This window comes from Arvicanthis niloticus, unplaced genomic scaffold (assembly GCF_011762505.2).
Source record: "Arvicanthis niloticus isolate mArvNil1 unplaced genomic scaffold, mArvNil1.pat.X pat_scaffold_70_arrow_ctg1, whole genome shotgun sequence".
NCBI classification, from domain to species: domain Eukaryota; kingdom Metazoa; phylum Chordata; class Mammalia; order Rodentia; family Muridae; genus Arvicanthis; species Arvicanthis niloticus.
The window spans coordinates 10,544-27,867 of record NW_023046322.1 but is presented as its reverse complement, the minus strand read 5'-3'; the positions used below and the strand labels follow the sequence as shown (position 1 = coordinate 27,867).

Sequence of the window (17,324 nt, the reverse complement as noted above, 5' to 3'; positions counted from 1 at the left end):
TCTCATATTTGCTCCTGTGAGTATTCTGTTACTCCTTCTAAAAAGAACTGAAACATCCACATGTTGGGTTTTTTTCCCCCCTTGGGCTTCATGTAGTCTGTGAGTAATGTCCTGGATATCATGAAATTTTGGGCTAATATCCACTTATCAATGAATGCATACCATGTGTGTCCTTTTGTGACTGAGTTACCTCACTTGGGATGATATTTTCTAGTTCCTTCCATTTGCCTAAGAGTTTCATTAATTTATTGGTTTTAATAGCTGAGTAATACTCCATTGTGTAAATGTACCATGTTTTCTGTGTCCATTCTTCTGTTGAAGGACATCTGGGTTCTTTCCAGCTTCTGACTATTATAAGTAAGGCTGCTATGAACATAGAGGAGCATGTGTCCTTGATATATGTTAGCATCTTTGTGGATATGTCAAGGAGTGTTATCACTGGATCAACAGGTAATACTATGTCCAGTTTTCTGAGGAACCGCCAGATTGATTTCCAGAGTGGTTGTACCTGCTTACAATCCAACCAGCAATGGAGGAGTGTTCCTCTTTCTCCACATCCTTGCCAGCATTTTCTGTCATCTGAATTTTTGATCTTAGCCATTCTGATTGGTATGAGGTGGAATCTCAGGGTTGTTTTGATTTGCATTTCCCAGATGACTAAGGATGTTGAACATTTCTTTAGGTGCCTCACAGCCATCCGATATTCCTCAGTAGAGAATTCTTTGTTTAACTCTGTACCCCATTTTTAATAGGGTTTTTTGACTGCCTGGAGTCTAATTTCTTGAGTGCTTTGTAAATTTTGGATATTAGCCCTCTATCTGATGTAGGATTGGTAAAGATCTTTTCCCAATCTGTTGTTGGCCAATTTGTCCTATTGACAGAAGCTTTGCAATTTTATGAGGTCCCATTTGTCAATTCATGATCTTAGAAAATAAGCCACTGGTGTCCCGTTCAGGAACTTTTCCTCTGTGCCCATGTGTTCGAGGTTTTTCCCCACTTTTTCTTCTATTAGTTTCAGTGTGTCCAGTTTTATATGGAAGTCTTTGATCCCTTTGGACTTGAGTTTTGTACAAGGAGATAAGAATGTATCAATTTGCATTTTTCTATATGTTGTCCTTCAGTTGAACGAGCACCACCTGTTGAAAATGCTGTCTTTTTTCCACTGAATGGTTTTAGCTCCTTTGTTAAAGATCAAGTGAGTATAGGTACATGAGTTCATTTTAGGTCTTCAATTCTATTCCATTGATCTTTTTGCCTAATCTCTGTACCAATACCATGTACTTTTTATCACTACTGCTCTTTAGTACAGCTTGATGTCAGGGATGGTGATTCCCACAGATGTTCTTTTATTGTTGAGAGTAGTTTTCACTGTCCTGGGTTTTTTACTATTCCAAGTGAATTTGAGAATTGCTCTTTCTATCTCTGTGAAGAACTGAGTTGGAATTATGATGGGGATTGCAGTAAATCTGTAGATTGCTCTTGGAATGATGGCCATTTTTACTATATTAATCCTCCCAATCCATGAGCATGGGAGATCTTTCCATCTCCTGAGGTCTTTGATTTTTTCAGGAACTTGAAGTTCTTGTCATACAGATCTGTTGCTTGCTTGGTTAGATTGACACCAAGGTGTTTTATATTATTTATGACTATTGTGAAGGGTGTCATTTCTCAGATTTCTTTCTCAGCCTGCTTATCCTTTAAGTAAAGTAAGGCTACTGATTTGTTTGAGTTGATTTTTATATCCAGCCACTTTGCTGAAGTTGTTTATTAAGGTTAGGAGTTCTCTAGTGGAAGTTTTGGGACCAGTTAAGTATAGTATCATATCTGCAAATAGTGAAATTTTTACTTCTTTCTTTCCTATTTGGATCTCTTTGATCTCCTTTTGTCTAATTGCTCTGGCAAGGAATTCGAGTACTATATTTAATAGATAGGGAGAGAGTGGGCAGCCTTGTCTAGTCCCTGATTTTAGTGGGATTGCTTCAAGTTTCTCTGCATTTAGTTTGATGTTGGCTACTGGTTTGCTGTATATTGCTTTTACCATGTGTACATATGTGCCTTGGATACCTGTTCTTTCCAAGACTTTTACCATGAAGGGGTGTTGAATTTTTCAAATGCTTTCTCAGCATCTAGTGAGATGATCATGTGTTTCCCCCCCAAGGAATTTGTTTATATAGTGGATTATGTTGATGGATTTCTGAATATTGAACCATCCCTGCTTTCCTGGGATAAAGCCTACATGATCATGGTGGGTGATGGTTTGATGTGTTCTTAGATTTAGTTTGCGACAATTTTATTGGGTATTTTTGCATCGATATTCATAGGGGAGATTGGTCTGAAATTCTCCTTCATTGTTGGGTGTTTGTGTTGTTTAGGTATGAGCATAATTTGCTTCATAGAAAGAATTGGGTAGTGTTCCTTCTGTTTCTATTTTGTGGAATAGTTTGTAGAGAATTGGTATTGGTATAAAGTCTTCTTGAAGGTCTGATATAATTCTGCACTAAAACCATCTGGTGCTGGGCTTTTTTTTTCCCTTGGGTTGGAGACTTTTCATGACTGCTGCTGTTTCTTTGGGGGTAATAGAACTATTTAGATGGTTTATCAGATCCTGATTTAACTTTGGTGTCTGGTATTTGTCTAGAAAATTGTCCATTTTATCCAGATTTTCCAGTTGTGTTGAGTATAGGCTTTTGTAGTAGGATCTGATGATTTTTTAATTTTGTCAGTTTCTGTTGTTATGTCTCCCTTTTCAGTTCTGATTTTATTAATTTGGATACTGTCTCTGTACCCTCTGCTTAGTCTGGCTGAGGGTTTATCTATCTTGTTGACTTTCTCAAAGAACCAGCTCCTGGTTTTGTTGATACTTTGTATAGTTCTTTTTGTTTCCACTTGGTTGATTTCATCCCTGAGTTTGAGTGTTTCCTGCCATCTACTCCTTGGGTGCATGTGCTTATTTTTTTTCTAGAGCTTTCATGTGACCTGTCAAGCTCCTAGTGTGCTCTCTTCAGTTCCTTTTTGTAGGCACTTAGAGCTATGAGTTTTCCTCTTAGCACTGCTTTCATTCTGCCCCATGAGCTTTTGTATGGTGTGTCCTCATTCACATTAAATTCTTTTTTTTCCTTTTTGTATATATTTTATTTACATTTCAGATGCCATCCCCTTTCCCCATTTCCCCTCCCTATAAAACCCCTATCCCATGCCCCCTTTTCCTTTTTGCTTTTATACAATTTTTTAATGTTAGTCAAAGGCTTTATAAGTTTGGTAATGCTCAATCAGAAGTGTAACCCAATACCCAACCTAGATATATAAACTATCTTTGACTGGTGGAGACACGTGAACATCTGCCTCCATGCCCCCTCTCTTTCTCTCTCTTTTTCTCTCTCATCACCTAGCTTCTCCTCTCTTTCATCTTCTCTCCTTAATCCATCTTTTCCTCTCAGTACTCCTTCCCCCTTAGCTCCTCCTACATATCACCCTTCCTGTTAAAATAAAACTTTTTTCTCAAAATACAATTAGAGCATACTTATTCATAATTGTACCAGTGAGGTACAAGATAGTTCTAATACTCAGTCCATCATTTTGTTGACTAACCAGAAACTCTGTTATCTCTCCTAACTAAATCACTTAGTTTTGAACCTGGCTTTTTTCTTGGCTTTAAAATGAATGTCAGCTGAAAACCATCCACTCAGATCTTTTCTCTCAAAATAAATAGCCAGGCTTGGCTATGAGACTATAGGTCTTCAAACCCTTCAGAAATCCAGAGTGACTCCGAGTTAACTGAAATTATGGGAAGCACTTTGAGCTTTCGCAAAGTTTCTTTTATGAATGTAGGTGACCTTGAATTTGGTGCATAGATGTTCAGAATTGATTTTATCTTGGTAGATTTTTCCTTTGATGAGTATAAAGTGTCCATTCTTATATTTCTTGATAACTTCTGGTTGAAAGTCCAATTTAATTCACTATTAGAATGGCTACTCCAGCTTGTTTCTTAGGACCGTTTGCTTGGAAAATTGTTTTCCAGCCCTTTACTCTGAGGTAGTATCTGTCTTTGTCACTGAGGTGTGTTTCTTGTATGCAGCAAAATGTTGGGTCCTGTTTATGTATCCAGTACATTAGTGTATGTCTTTTTACTGAGGAAATGATTCCATTGATGGTAAGAGATATTAAGGAGAAGTGATTGTTGCTTCCTTGTATTTTTGATTTGTTTGGGTTTTGTTGTTGTTGTTAGTGGTGGAGTTATGTTTGTCTGGCTATCTTCTTTTGGTTTGTTGGAAGATTACTTTCTTGCTTTTTCTAGGGTAAAATTTCCCTCCATGTTTCCCTCGATTATTTTTTGTAGGGCTGGATTTTGGAAAGATACTGTGTAAATTTGGTTTTGTCACGGAATATCTTGGTTTCTCCATGTATGGTAATTGAGAGTTTTGCTGGGTATAGTAGCCTAGGCTGCCATTTGTGTTCTCTTAGGGTCGGTATGACATATGTCCCGGGTCTTCTGGCTTTTATAGTCTCTGGTGAGAAGTCTAGTGTAATTCTGATAGGTCTGCCTTTATATGTTACTTGACCTTTTCCCTTACTGCTTTTAATATTCTTTCTTTGTTTTGTGCATTTGGAGTTTTGATTATTATGTGACATGGGGTGTATTTCTTTTCTGATCTAGTTCATTTGGAGTTCTGTAGGCTTCTTGTATGTTCATGGCATCTCTTTCTTTAGGTTAGAGAAGTTTTCTTTTATAATTTTGTTGAAGATATTTACTGGTCCTTTAAGTTGGGAATTTTTGCTTTCTTCTATACCTATTATCCTTAGGTTTGGTCCTTTCATTGTGTTCTGGATTTTTGGATGTTTTTGGGCTAAGGAGTTTTTGCATTTTCTATTTTCTTTGACAGTTGTAGGAATGTTTTCTATGGTATCTTCTGCACCTGAGATTCTCTTCTGTTGGGAGCTGACTTTTAGCAGAAAGCAGCTATCAAATTTGCAGCCATATACCCTGACAAGAGATTTGTTTTCAACAGCCTACAACAGCTGAGCACACTCTGATAAATATCTTGCTTATCTCACATACCTTGTTCTGCTGTTTAGTGACCCCAGCTGCATGGTGCACATGGTAAAGTGTCTTCAGCTGTGTTCCTCTGCTTGTGTTTATAAATACCCAGGATTTTCTTGCAAGGAGAGAGACAATAAGAGGAGACACTAAGAGAGAGGAGACAATAAGAGAGACAATAAACAGAGAAATGAGACTTGGAATCACACCCTGTCTTGTCTCCATTCCTCGTGTCTCTTCCCCCTCCATTCCACACTCTCTTTCTTGACCAGAGCACTTAGCCCCAAAACGTGGGGCAGTGTGGTTGTCAACACTCTTCTTCTATCTCTTGTATTCTGTTGGTGATGCTCGCATCACCATGACTTCTGATCTCTTTCCTAGATTTTCTATCTCCTGGGTAGTCTCCCTTTGTGATTTCTTCATTGTTTCTACTTCCATTTTTATGTTCTGAATAGTTTTGTTCAATTTCTTCACCTGTTTGGTTGTGGTTTTTTTGTAACTCTTTAAGGGATTTTTGTATTTCTTTTTAAAGGGCTTCTACCTGTTTACATGTATTTCTTTGAAGAAGTTAATAATTTCTTTGAAGAAGTTATTTATATCCTTCTTAAAGTCTTCTATCACTATCATGAGAAGTGATTTTAAACCTGAATCTTGCTTTTCTGGTGTCATTGGGTATTCAGGTCTTGCTATGGTGGCAGAACTAGTTTCTGATGATGCCAAATAACCTTGATTTCTGTTGCTTATGTTCTTGTGCTTGCCTTTCACCATATGGTTATTTCTAGTGCTACCTTCACTCACTATCTCTGACTGGAGCCTGGCTGTACTATTATTTTGGTTGAGTCAGAACTCCTCAGAGTCCAGCTGTCTCTGTGATCCTGTGATCCTGAGACCCTGGTTGTGATAGTTCCTGGGAATCAGGCTGCTTCTGGGCTCCTAAAATCCTGGTGTGCCCAAGGTTGTGAGATCCTATGATCCTATTATCTTATGTTCCTATGTGTTAGAGCTCCTGGGAGTCCAGTCTCCTCTGGGTTTTGGGGGATTGAGTGCATAGCTGAAGCCTTAGTGTACTACAGTATACTTGAAATGTTAATGTATTTTCTAAGCTCATCCAAAGTTTGAAATCGTAACTGTTGTGTTTCATGAAATAAGAGCCAGAGTAGGTTTGTTAGAACCAGGTATAGTAAGAATTAGAGGGGTGCTCAGGAGAGTTCAGGCTGAGGCATCCCTAACCCCTGTGGTACCAGCCACAGTATAGAATAGAGTTTGATATATAGTTTGGTATCATAGAGATAGAGATAGAGATAGAGATAGAGATAGAGATAGAGATAGAGATAGACCTCGAGATAGAGATAGACATAGATATAGATATTTTGGTATAGTACAAAGTTTATTTAAAGCATAGGAAGGGGAGTTGAGTATGAATGAGAAAGTAGTAGAGGCAGATGAAGAGAAAAAGAAAGAGAAAGAGAGAGGAAGAGGAGCGGATAGAAAGAAAAAGAAGAGAAGAGGCAGTCCAGAAACACATGGAGAAACAGGGGCAAGGGGGAAGAGAACATAGCTAGAAAGTGGTCAGGAAGTGTAGGAAATTAAGAGAATAAGAGAGTGAAGAGGGGCAAAAAGCCACTTTCATAGTGAGTCAGGTGTACCTTGCTATTGCCAGGTAACTTTTGTGTGGAGCCTAAAAAATGATAACATTTCTTCATTTTTGATTAATTTAAAAGAAAAGGAAAAATCTAGAAAGAGACAATTGTGGAGCAACAATAGATTTGTCATGATCTTTAGTTACTTCTTGCTGATTTTGAAATGACATGTCTTGGGAAAACCAAGAAAATGTGGATTGTGACATTGGTCCAATCATAGAGAGTTGGCTGTTTCCTTGCTATCCAGGGGCTGTGGGACCATCTCTAGATAAAAGGAACAGGTTCAGTTGAAGCATCTGTGTCGATGAGAGTAGATTGGAGCATATGGGTTGCATCTTTGGAGCTGTCTTGCATGTTGATTTTCAGTAAACTCCTGGACCTGACAAGATGATGAAACATTATGTTTGTGTGTGTATGTGTATGTGTGTGTGTGTGTATGTGTAGTAGTAGTAGTAGTAATGTAGTAGTAATAGTAGTAACAGTAGCAGTAGTAGTTGTAGAAAATAATACATGTATACTATAAATACATTATATATACATATGATATATACATCATATATACAATATATACTTTATAGATATAGACTACATAAAATATATATTACATATATAATATACATGTGTATACACACACACACATATATATATATATATATATGAATAATGTTAAGAACATTTTGGGAGAAAAAGAACTTTTTGTAGGTGTACATTTGAAACCTATAGGTCTTGGTGTTTGAAGTGAGATGAGTCCCAATCCCAGGGAACAGAAGAGGAATTCTACCCTCTAGAAGAGGCCTCAAGTGGGAACTTAGGCTATTGATGGGCAGATGTACTCACCCAAATTCAGTCTCTTTGGTCCATGGGAGGTAGATCTGACTGTGTTATTGGAGAGTATAAGTTTGCAAAAGAGAGAAATTTGTTAACAGCATGAACAATCTTTAAGATGAGCTTAGGGAAGACAAAAACGTTTCATGGAGCAGAAGGAGCAAGAAGGGCTTTTTCTTCTCTCTAGAAGACTGAATGTATATAAATAGATGTAGTATAATCAGAAACATTTTGAAGAATATATTTGAAGATAATTAACAGAAACTAAAAAATTTGATGACCTTGTGAATATGATAATTGATCATATAGATTAGCCTGAATAACACCTTAAAGACTATAATTAAAAGACAAACAAAAGAAACTTATATTTGTAACTATGACAGCTGATAGTATAGATTTAGCACAAGAAGCACTTTTAGTCTGTGGGTTAAGGACAATCAAAGGAAACTTAAAATTTAAACTTGTGATTATAAAAATTGGATCATGGAATGGAATGTTTTAATAGGGTTAGGCTAATTTATAAGAACTCTATTATTAATGTTAGGTCAGTGTCATAACAAGGGGTGGAAATATGTAGCATTTATTCACTGGGAAGTGAGTTTAGAACAGGAAGTAACAGAAGGTTGTATCTGTGAAGGTTACATCTGAACTTCTGTATCTTATATCATGAAGCCTGAGAGTAAGGCAAATCTGTCTTTGGTAAAAGATCTGGCACTCTAAACTAGTTAACAAATTGACTAATGAGATATTAAGGTGGTTAATTACCTTGGGGGAAAGAGCTAGAGGTCTGTTTTCTAGCTGTAGTTTGCTTAGCTGTCAATGTACAGAAATTTGAGAAAAATAAATTAAAATCTAGACATCATTAATTAAAATGACAGAGGTTGGTCAATAGTCCACTACCTAGTAAGTTTTCTAGGTCCCTGTGTTCTCCATCACAACTCTGGGCAGAGTCAGTGTGTCAATTATGCCCAGAAGAGAAGAAGCTTTTTTTTCCCTGTAGAATAGGAACATGGGAGAATTGACTCACCTTGACCTAGGCAGTAGGAGACATTTAATACTCTGGGTGTCCTCAATTTCACAACAGCATAAGCTGATGTCTGGCAGCTGCAAGGAAATGAAGCATTGTTTCTCAGTGGTTTTTATAACACAATCTTGGCAGTCTTGTCACTGTGCCTACATTTTCTTGGAGACCTTGGTGGGAATGTGGGGGGTTGTAACTCTTATGCCTTGGGAGTCTCAGTCTGTCCTAATAACCTTAAACATGTACTGTTACATTTAGCAGATTTCTGAGAAGACTGACAGCTAGTATATATTAAGCATATCTGAGTTAGGCAATCTCTAACTTAAATCAGTGATCTTTAACCTTTTTACTGTTGTAAATCTTTAAATTACTATTAAAATTACTACTTACCAAGGCAGGATAGAAATCAGAGACCCTAAGTCAGCATGTTCTAAGGTGATAAGGCAGTGAGGTAGAAATTGCCCATAACAAAGATGGTGGGTGGTCATGGGACTATCATTAACTAAGATGGCAGTGAAGCTACAGCCAGTCATGTGACCTCCCTTAGCTAAGATGGCACTGAAGCAAAGGCATAGGAAAACCTTATCTGCCCACAAAAAAGATGGTATACACTCATAAGACTGCCCCTAATCAAGATGGTGATAAAGCTACAGCTCTGACTAAAGAAATGTCACATATTTGTCACATATTGAAATGGCAGAAATGGCTGTATATCACTAGATAAAAACATATAAAAGGACAAACATATAGAGATAAATGGACATGTTTTTTTTTTTTTTTTCTGGTGGGCAAGAGGTCTCTGATTTCACCATAGTTGGCCTGTATCTCTGTGAACAGAGCAGTGGGTTTGATCTGTGCATGGAGCAACTGAGCTTCCATACCTGGTTTAGAGCTGATGCAGAACAGAATGAAAAGAAACCAGAGAGTTTACAGTGGTGGTGGTGAACAGGCCCCAGGAGCACAGAAGCATAGGCAGCAGCTCAATCTGGTGTGAGCAGGGCAGAAATGAAGCAGGGCAAGGGAGCAAGCACCTTGGGGAGGTGCGGGGAGTAAGAGGCAGTGCCTACAACTCTGCTCTAGCATAGCAAGAATTTTGCCCACATGAGGTTGGGTTGGGCAGGGAGCAAGAAAGCAAGGGTGAAAGTGGAGAGAGGAGGCTAGAGGCAGCTGCAGAGGCAATGGCAGAATCATGGGGGAACACTGTTTCTCAATAGTTATCATACCACAATCTAAGCAGTCTTGTCACTTATGCAGGAGGGAGATCAAAGAAAGAAAGCAGCAAGAGATGGGGTGGTAGGACGGGGCCCTACATAGTAATCTTTCAATTTTTCCAGAAGGCAGAAGGGAGAGTTGTAAAAGTTTATTTTTTTAAGTACCTTTTGACACCCGTGCAGAGTTTTTGCTTAGTGGATATTGGGGCCAAATTTAGCTTGTGAAGTTTTAAGCCTTTAAGAATGAGCGACATCCCAGTATAGAACCTGGGATTGGCTGGGAAGACATATGCTTTCTGGGTGAGAGTGCAGTTATTAATTACCCCTATCAGCATCCTGAGGATAAGTTAATAACTAAACAACAGAAGGGTCAGATCACCAATACATCAAGCATTGAATTGAGGTCTGAGCTCAGGCCAGTACCTGAGTGGGCAGTGAGGAGAATGGTTTACCCAGGCCTGAGGTTTCACAGCTGTAATAAAAGGAAATGACACAGAGGAGAGAGAAAATCTCACTAAAGGGAACATGTCCTAAGATAAGGATACAGCAAAGAGGCCAGTCATAAAGACTGTGAATGTCAACATCCACAAGAACACCACAGGGTGGCTGCTAGCTCAACAACCCTACCTTGGACCAGGGAATGTTTACACTGACCACTGTCTGAGAGAGAGCTTACCAACTTGATATGTTTTGAATGGGTAGTAGTTCTATCCTGCAATCTGTTGAATGGAAATTTCATGTGGCAATGGGAGATGTTAACCTGGGAACCTGCAAGTTGTTAAATATGAGTCACAACACCAATGTGCTTTATAAAAAAAAAAATCGAGGATCTGTTTGATAGCACCAGCTATGGTGATGGTGGGATTGGTTATCTGGTAGGCCCATGCTGAGGCATCCCATCCCCCTGAGGTACCAAACATATGACAGGTTTGGTATAGAATAGTTTACTTAGAGCATGGGAAGGGAGTTGAATAGGGATGATAAGGGAGGAGAGGGAGAGCGAGAGAGAGGGAGAGGGAGAGAGCACTTAGGACAAATTGAAACTAAAATCTAAAATGTATCTATAACTGAATCCACCAGAATGAATAAATAATTTCTAGTTCTTCTTTTTAGATCAACTTTAGATCAACTTTAACCACCAAACAACCTCCAACAGAAATGACAGGACCTGGAAGCCAAGAGCTGGGGCTCCACACAGATCAGCATTCAGAAATTCTGTTATGTGTGGACCATTAGCAACTTTTCATTTTGCATTCGTGGAATTCAGAGAAAGTTTTCAAGCCCAGTGTTCTCACTAAAGGCCAATGACGAATTGACATGGTGTTTAAGAGTTCTTGCAAACGGGGTCGATGAAGAAAGCAAAGACTACCTGTCAGTTTACTTGGTGTTGCTCAGCTGTCAAGAGAGACCAGTTTGGGCAAAGTTTGAGTTCTGGATCTTAAATTCCCAAGGAGAGAAATATCAAAGAACAAAGAGCACAAAAATCACTAGCTTTCTGCAAAACCAACAATGGGGATTCAAAAAGTTCATTCTCCAACGTCTCCTCCTCTCCCATCAGCATTGGCTTCTCTCTGAAGACCAGCTCACCCTCTGCTGCAAGTAGGGCATAGTAAGAGACTTCTTTTGCATGCCTGGAAAGAACATGACACCTGCAATCATGGATCCTTGGCACACACTGGCAGATGACCTAAGGGAGTTGTGGGAAAAATCTCTCTTCACAGACTGTTGCCTGTTGGTGGCTGGCCATGAATTCAGGGCTCACAAGGCCATCCTAGCAGCTCGCTCTCTAGTTTTCAGAGCCATGTTTGAACATGAAATGAAGGAAAGCCTAACAAATCAAGTTGAGATCCATGACCTGGATCCCAAGTCTTCAAGGAGATGATGGACTTTATCTACACTGGGAAGGCACCATACCTGCATAGCCACTCCATGGCCACTGGTGTGCTGGCAGCTGCTGACAAGTATGGCGTAGAGGGCTTGATGGTCATGTGTGAGGATGTCCTCTGCAGGAACCTCTCAGTGGAGAATGCTGCACACACTCTCATCCTGGCTGACCTCCACAGCAGAGAGGAGCTGAAGTCGCAGGCTCTGGATTTCATTTCAGTTCATGCTTCTGAGATCTCTGAGACTTCAGGGTGGAAGTCAATGGTGGAGTCACAACCCCCTCTTGGTGGCTGAAGCATTCCACTCCCTGGCTTCTGCACAGTATTTTCTTGAAGCCCTCACTCAAATGCCTAAAATGATTTTAGGGGCTAGACAGATATGACCAACACTTTTCTTCCAACAGCAACATTTGGTGTTATAACCAAAGACTTCTGGTTAGAATATACTATTGCTGCAGCATTTACACTGAATCTGGGAAAAGGCAGTATGGTGGTTCAGATTGAAAACAGCTGTAATATATTAAAATGGCAGATGTGGAAAGGGCAGCACAGGAGTCTAGGACACTCTACTTGACATCTACCCTGCTGATGGTCTTGTTTGGGTTTTTTAAGACTCAGTTCATAGGAACTTACCTGTAACTGGTGATTCAGAGGCTCTGAGTCCTTCTCTGCTCTCCATGACCACAAAAAAGTATCTGTTCACAAAAGCTTAACTATGGGTTTGTAATATGTGTCTCAGACCAGTTGTTGGATTAAAGCATGTCCTGAGTCTGCCCTGCCAAGAGGCTAAGGCCACTTGGTGAGACAGAAGGCTTGGAAAGTTTGACTATACTCTCTCCAAGCTGGCACCCTGCAGGCATGGGGCTATGGAAAGCCTCAGGACCCCACTCTGGGGGCGAGAAGTGCAGTTTGAAATAGGAGGGGAGCCAGAGCTAGTTTGTCTGGCTCTCGGTCTTTTAGGCACCCATGTTGGGCTATGGGAGCTGTGGAAGTTCTGAGAACAAAGTGGAGGCCAAGGTCTGGATTGGCACATGGACAAAGGGAAGAGAAAAGGAGAGATGCTCCGGCTGTTTGCCATGGGGATGACAAGTTCTTGGCTTGTTTCGGCAGCTTGCTTGGCTTGCTTGGGTTGGTGGTTGCTGTGGCTGGGAATGCGGAGACGTCTTCTGTGGGAGATTGGAAGGAAGCTCTATAGATGAAGGCCTGCTCCAATGCTCCTCACAGTGGATCCTCAATGAAAGAGAAATGGTCCATGATTTTAAGTTGTTTATGTCATGGTGGAAAGTAAATGATAAACCATACCCCAGTTTTTCTCAGGGCAAGCCTAAGGTTAAATACCTTTTGTAGAAAGGGTCTGGGAAGGAATGCTTAATTGACTATGTCCCTCTAGACTTTAGGTACTTCATTAATATGAGGATCTGCCTTGAGGCTCCTTGGCTTGTAGGCATGCCCTCTACATGTGGAGGGGCTAGTAGGGGTGTTGCCCTACGTGACCAAAGGATACAAGTCTATCAAGAGCTGTGGCACCATGTCAGGAGACTGGAGTATGGGGATGTGACAAATGCCCTACCATCCCTTGCAGGGAACTGTGCGGGGTCACCTGCTGGGTCACTGGGGTTTCAAACCTAGCTCAACCAGAAAGCAGGCTGCCTTTTAGGGTCCTATATTAGCCTAGTAAAATAGCATATGAATAGAACTTTTAGAATCAGTCTATGGATTCCAGAGATGTTTATGTTTAGAAAAGTTCCGTGTACAAAGACTCTGGTTCAATTTCCAGCACACACAGGAGAGTTTTTAACCACCTGTAACTAGTTATCCAGAGGATCTGAGGCCCTGCTCTGGTCTACATGGGCACAAACAGCTCTGTAGACAAAACCTGATCCGAATAAAATACAATATGAATAAAACTTTTGAAATAAGTCTGTGGTTTCCAGAGATGTTATGTTCAGAATAGTCTTGTGTAGTCCAATCAGCTAAGCTCAGCTGTGGGTGTTTGTGCAGACCCCTCACTATCCTTCTAGTATCAGAAATCCTTGGTTTCTTTATTGGAGTTTAATGTTGGCAAATGAGAACTCCTCCATCATGCTCTTATGACAGCTGAGAAGAATATGGCAAAGTGAAGGGAGTCTACACCTTCTGGGAGAGAAGTGTTTGTGGGTCAAGGCATGAAAAATCTTTAAGGTATTTTGATATTAGTAGGGATTGATTCTTTATTGATTCATACTCCCTAGGACAGTGGTTCTATAACTTCCTAATGCTGTGCCCCCTTAATACAGTTCTTTATGTTGTGGTCAGCAAATCATTAAATTACTTTGTGGCTACTTCATAACTGTAATGTTGCTACTGTTAGGAGTCCTACTGTAAATACCTGATATAGAAGATATCTTGTATTCAATGCCTATGAAAGGGTCATTAGGCTGCCAAAGAGGATAGGAACCAACAGGATGAGAACCATAACTCCACACCATGCCTGCCAGAACAGGTAGACTGTTTACAGATCTTGTCTTCCTTCAGTTCTTGCAGACCCAATCACACAATCAAAACCCCACCTTTGTAGCACACCACCTGTGGGAGCCTTCACTGCCCATTCATCACATGTTCTGTAGATCTCACAGATTTTCCCCTTCTAACCCCGTTCCCCCGAAACTTTGCTCTGTCTCGGCCCAAAAGCCAGGCTTGCACACCCATGGAAACAAGTGCTACTCTTTGTATGGTAACAGAAGCCTAAAGGCAGATCCACACCTCTCTCTCTTCCCTCCCCCACTTACTATTTCCCCATTCTCATTTTCAGTACTGCAGCACCAACCCCAGTGGATCACAGAGAACTTCTCCCCCAATCTTCCTACCCCCAATCCATTCCATTTCAGCCTGCAAGAATTCACTAAGAACACCACAAAAGAAAAGGCTGGGAAACAATTCTGAGTCCCACAGACCATTCCTTTTTAAGCTCCCTCCCCCTAACTCCTTGCTATATTCTAGTCCCTAACTCCTGCATGCACTCACTGAAAACTCCCTGACCAATCCTGACAGGGAAGCATGGAAGCCACCTGTACATCTTCCCCTCTCCTTCAGTTCTTGTAGTACCACACCTACCAGCCTAATCCCCAACTCTATAGCAAACATTTGGGGTAAACTATGTTCACTCTCCCCCAGTCCCAAGCAGACAAAGTAAGCAGATTCTGGTATAATGTCCTCCCTCCTGTGAACCCCTTCAGACTTCTAACATCCCCATTCCTTAATGTCAGTTCCCAATCCCCAGAAACATTGAACCACAAGTGGCCAAAGTTATTAGGTCCAAAGGAAAGTTCCTGCCTAACAGCAGTGATGGCTGTTCTCAATTGTCAACTTGACAATATCTGGAATAAACTACAATACAGAATTTGTAAACCTCTTGTAAAAATGTAAAGAGAGGTTCATGTCCAGGACTAGTAGTACAGGCCTTTAATCCCAGCATTCAGGAAACAGACACACACAGATCTCGGAGTTCAATGTCAGTTTACAGAACAATTTCTAAGCCACCAAGCCTAGGCAGTGAAAGTGTAATAGAACAAAGGCAGCATGTTCTAGTCCCATAAAGCAGCAGCCATGGGCAGCTTGGGCCACCTGGCTTTAGGCTAGAGTGCCTTCCAGCACCAAGCTTGCTTGCATGATGACATGCTTCCCACCATGGTGATAATGGACTAATCCTCCAAAATGGCAAAGCAGCTCCAGCTAAATGTTTGTATAAGTGTTGCTTTGGTCATGTGTCTTCCAAGCCATAAAACTGTAACTAAGACAACATACAGCAATTACACTCTTCAAAAATCCAGAGAGGAAACCAAAAACAAGAAGCAGAACTGCTACCCAACACACACAATTGTAGAAACTAAAATCTAAATCTTTAATCATTGCAATGCTGGAATCTTAGATGCTAGCCTAAACAATAGACAGCCAATACATTTAGTCCCTTATTTCCAGACAGTTAACGCTCCAGATAATAAAGACTCATCTGGGCCAGACAGCATTACAGAGGAAGTGAGGATAGCCACTGGGTGCTGGTTGATGGTGTTGAAATTTGATCTTCTGGGTGTAGGACACTTGCACATTTAAAACTGGCAGTCTTTTCTATTTAAGGTGACACTCTTCAGTTGTCCCCTCTCTTTCTGTGTGTGTGTGTCTGTGTGTGTGTGTGTGTGTATGTGTTGTGGTGTGTGTGTATGTGTGTGTGGTGTGTGTGTATGTGTGTGTGCGTGTGTGTGTGGTGTGTGTGTATTCGCATGGATATGTGTTTGTGTACTGAAATTGTACATCAACTTTACTCTAGCAAGAACCGTCTCTACCAAAGAAATTGCTCTTGGGTTGGCTCAATAGAGTTAGCCCTAACTGTCTAATGGGGGCCTGCTAGTTTCACTGCTTTTCTTTCTGTGCTAGGGATTGCTAGATAAACAGAATAATCTCCATGTTCCACAAAGGAACACAGAAGCAAAGCAATTATTTTTGTTGAAAGGTGCACCAAGACCCAACTAGAGTTAGCAAGCATACAGGGATAGATAATGACTGCCCTAAGCTCCCCCCACCCCAATTGCCCAGAGTCTGTCGTGATTGGCTAGTTTTAACATAATAATTACAAAGGAAATGAAAAACAAATGGAAGGGGTTGGCCACATAAGGGAAGGCTGCAGTCTTTATGTAAACAAAATTTTATCTGGTTGGGGGTAGTCTAACATTTGGATAGTGGTGGCATAAGCATTTAATTCCAGCACTCAGAAGGCAGAGGTGGGTGGATCTCTAGGCCAGCGCGGTCTACACAGTGAGTTCAAGCCAGCCAAGACTATACAGTGATACCCTGTATCAAAAAGAAAAAAAACAAAGAAACGAACAAAAATCTGCATAGAGTTGGAGAGATGGTTCATAAGTTTAAAAGCACTGGTTAGATTCTGAGCGCCCGATGGCAGCTCACAGCTGTTGCAGTTCCAGGGGATTGGATGTCTTCTTTTGGTTTCTATGGGCACCAGGCATACATGTGGTACACAGACAAAACACCCATATAGATAGAGTCAAATAGCAATAATAATTGCTCTCTACTCTGTTTTACAGAGTATGACTTCAAGTTTATATGCCTTCAAGTTCACTAATCTGGAACATTCAATCTTCTGTCTATCCGATCAAGTTTCTTTTACCTAAGATATTCATTTTTATCTGAAAGTTTTCTCTTTTGTTGGAGGATAGAGCTAGAGGTGCCTGACATGAAGGACTAGAGTTGGTTTACTTACCACAATTCTAAACAACAGTGAGAATACAACAGGAAAGGGATTATGGAGTTTATTTTTGAGTTCCTAAGGTCAGAAAGACAGTGGTCTAGTGACACCCCGAGAACTGCCTTCAAGGGGCTAGGAACAGCTGCAAGATTGTACAGTACCCCAAATTGTGGTTGGGGACAGTATGCAAGTTAGCCTAGAAACGTGTAGTAGTCTTAGGCTCTGGTCTGGTAGATCCTTGTCTGAGGCTTTATCTTTCAAGGTCCCTATTGCAACTGGGAAATTATTAGCTCTTGTGGGTTAGTTCCAGTTCCTATAATAGGGTGCAAGACTTCAGGGGTCATTGTTTCTGGAATTTGAGGTAATCTGGGAAGTAGAAATAACACAGAGAATGAACAAGTTAGAGGAGCAAAATGGAGACAGGGCTGTGATTTGAGAAGCAGATAGAAGAAGATGAAAGCTGTTGATGTATG

At 40.6% G+C, this 17,324-nt stretch overlaps 1 pseudogene; it reads left to right on the top strand.

The window, feature by feature from the left end:
* Positions 1 to 4,475: 4,475 nt before the first annotated feature.
* Positions 4,476 to 11,975, top strand: LOC117702343 (TD and POZ domain-containing protein 2-like; annotated as a pseudogene).
* The last annotated feature ends 5,349 nt before the right edge of the window (positions 11,976 to 17,324 follow it).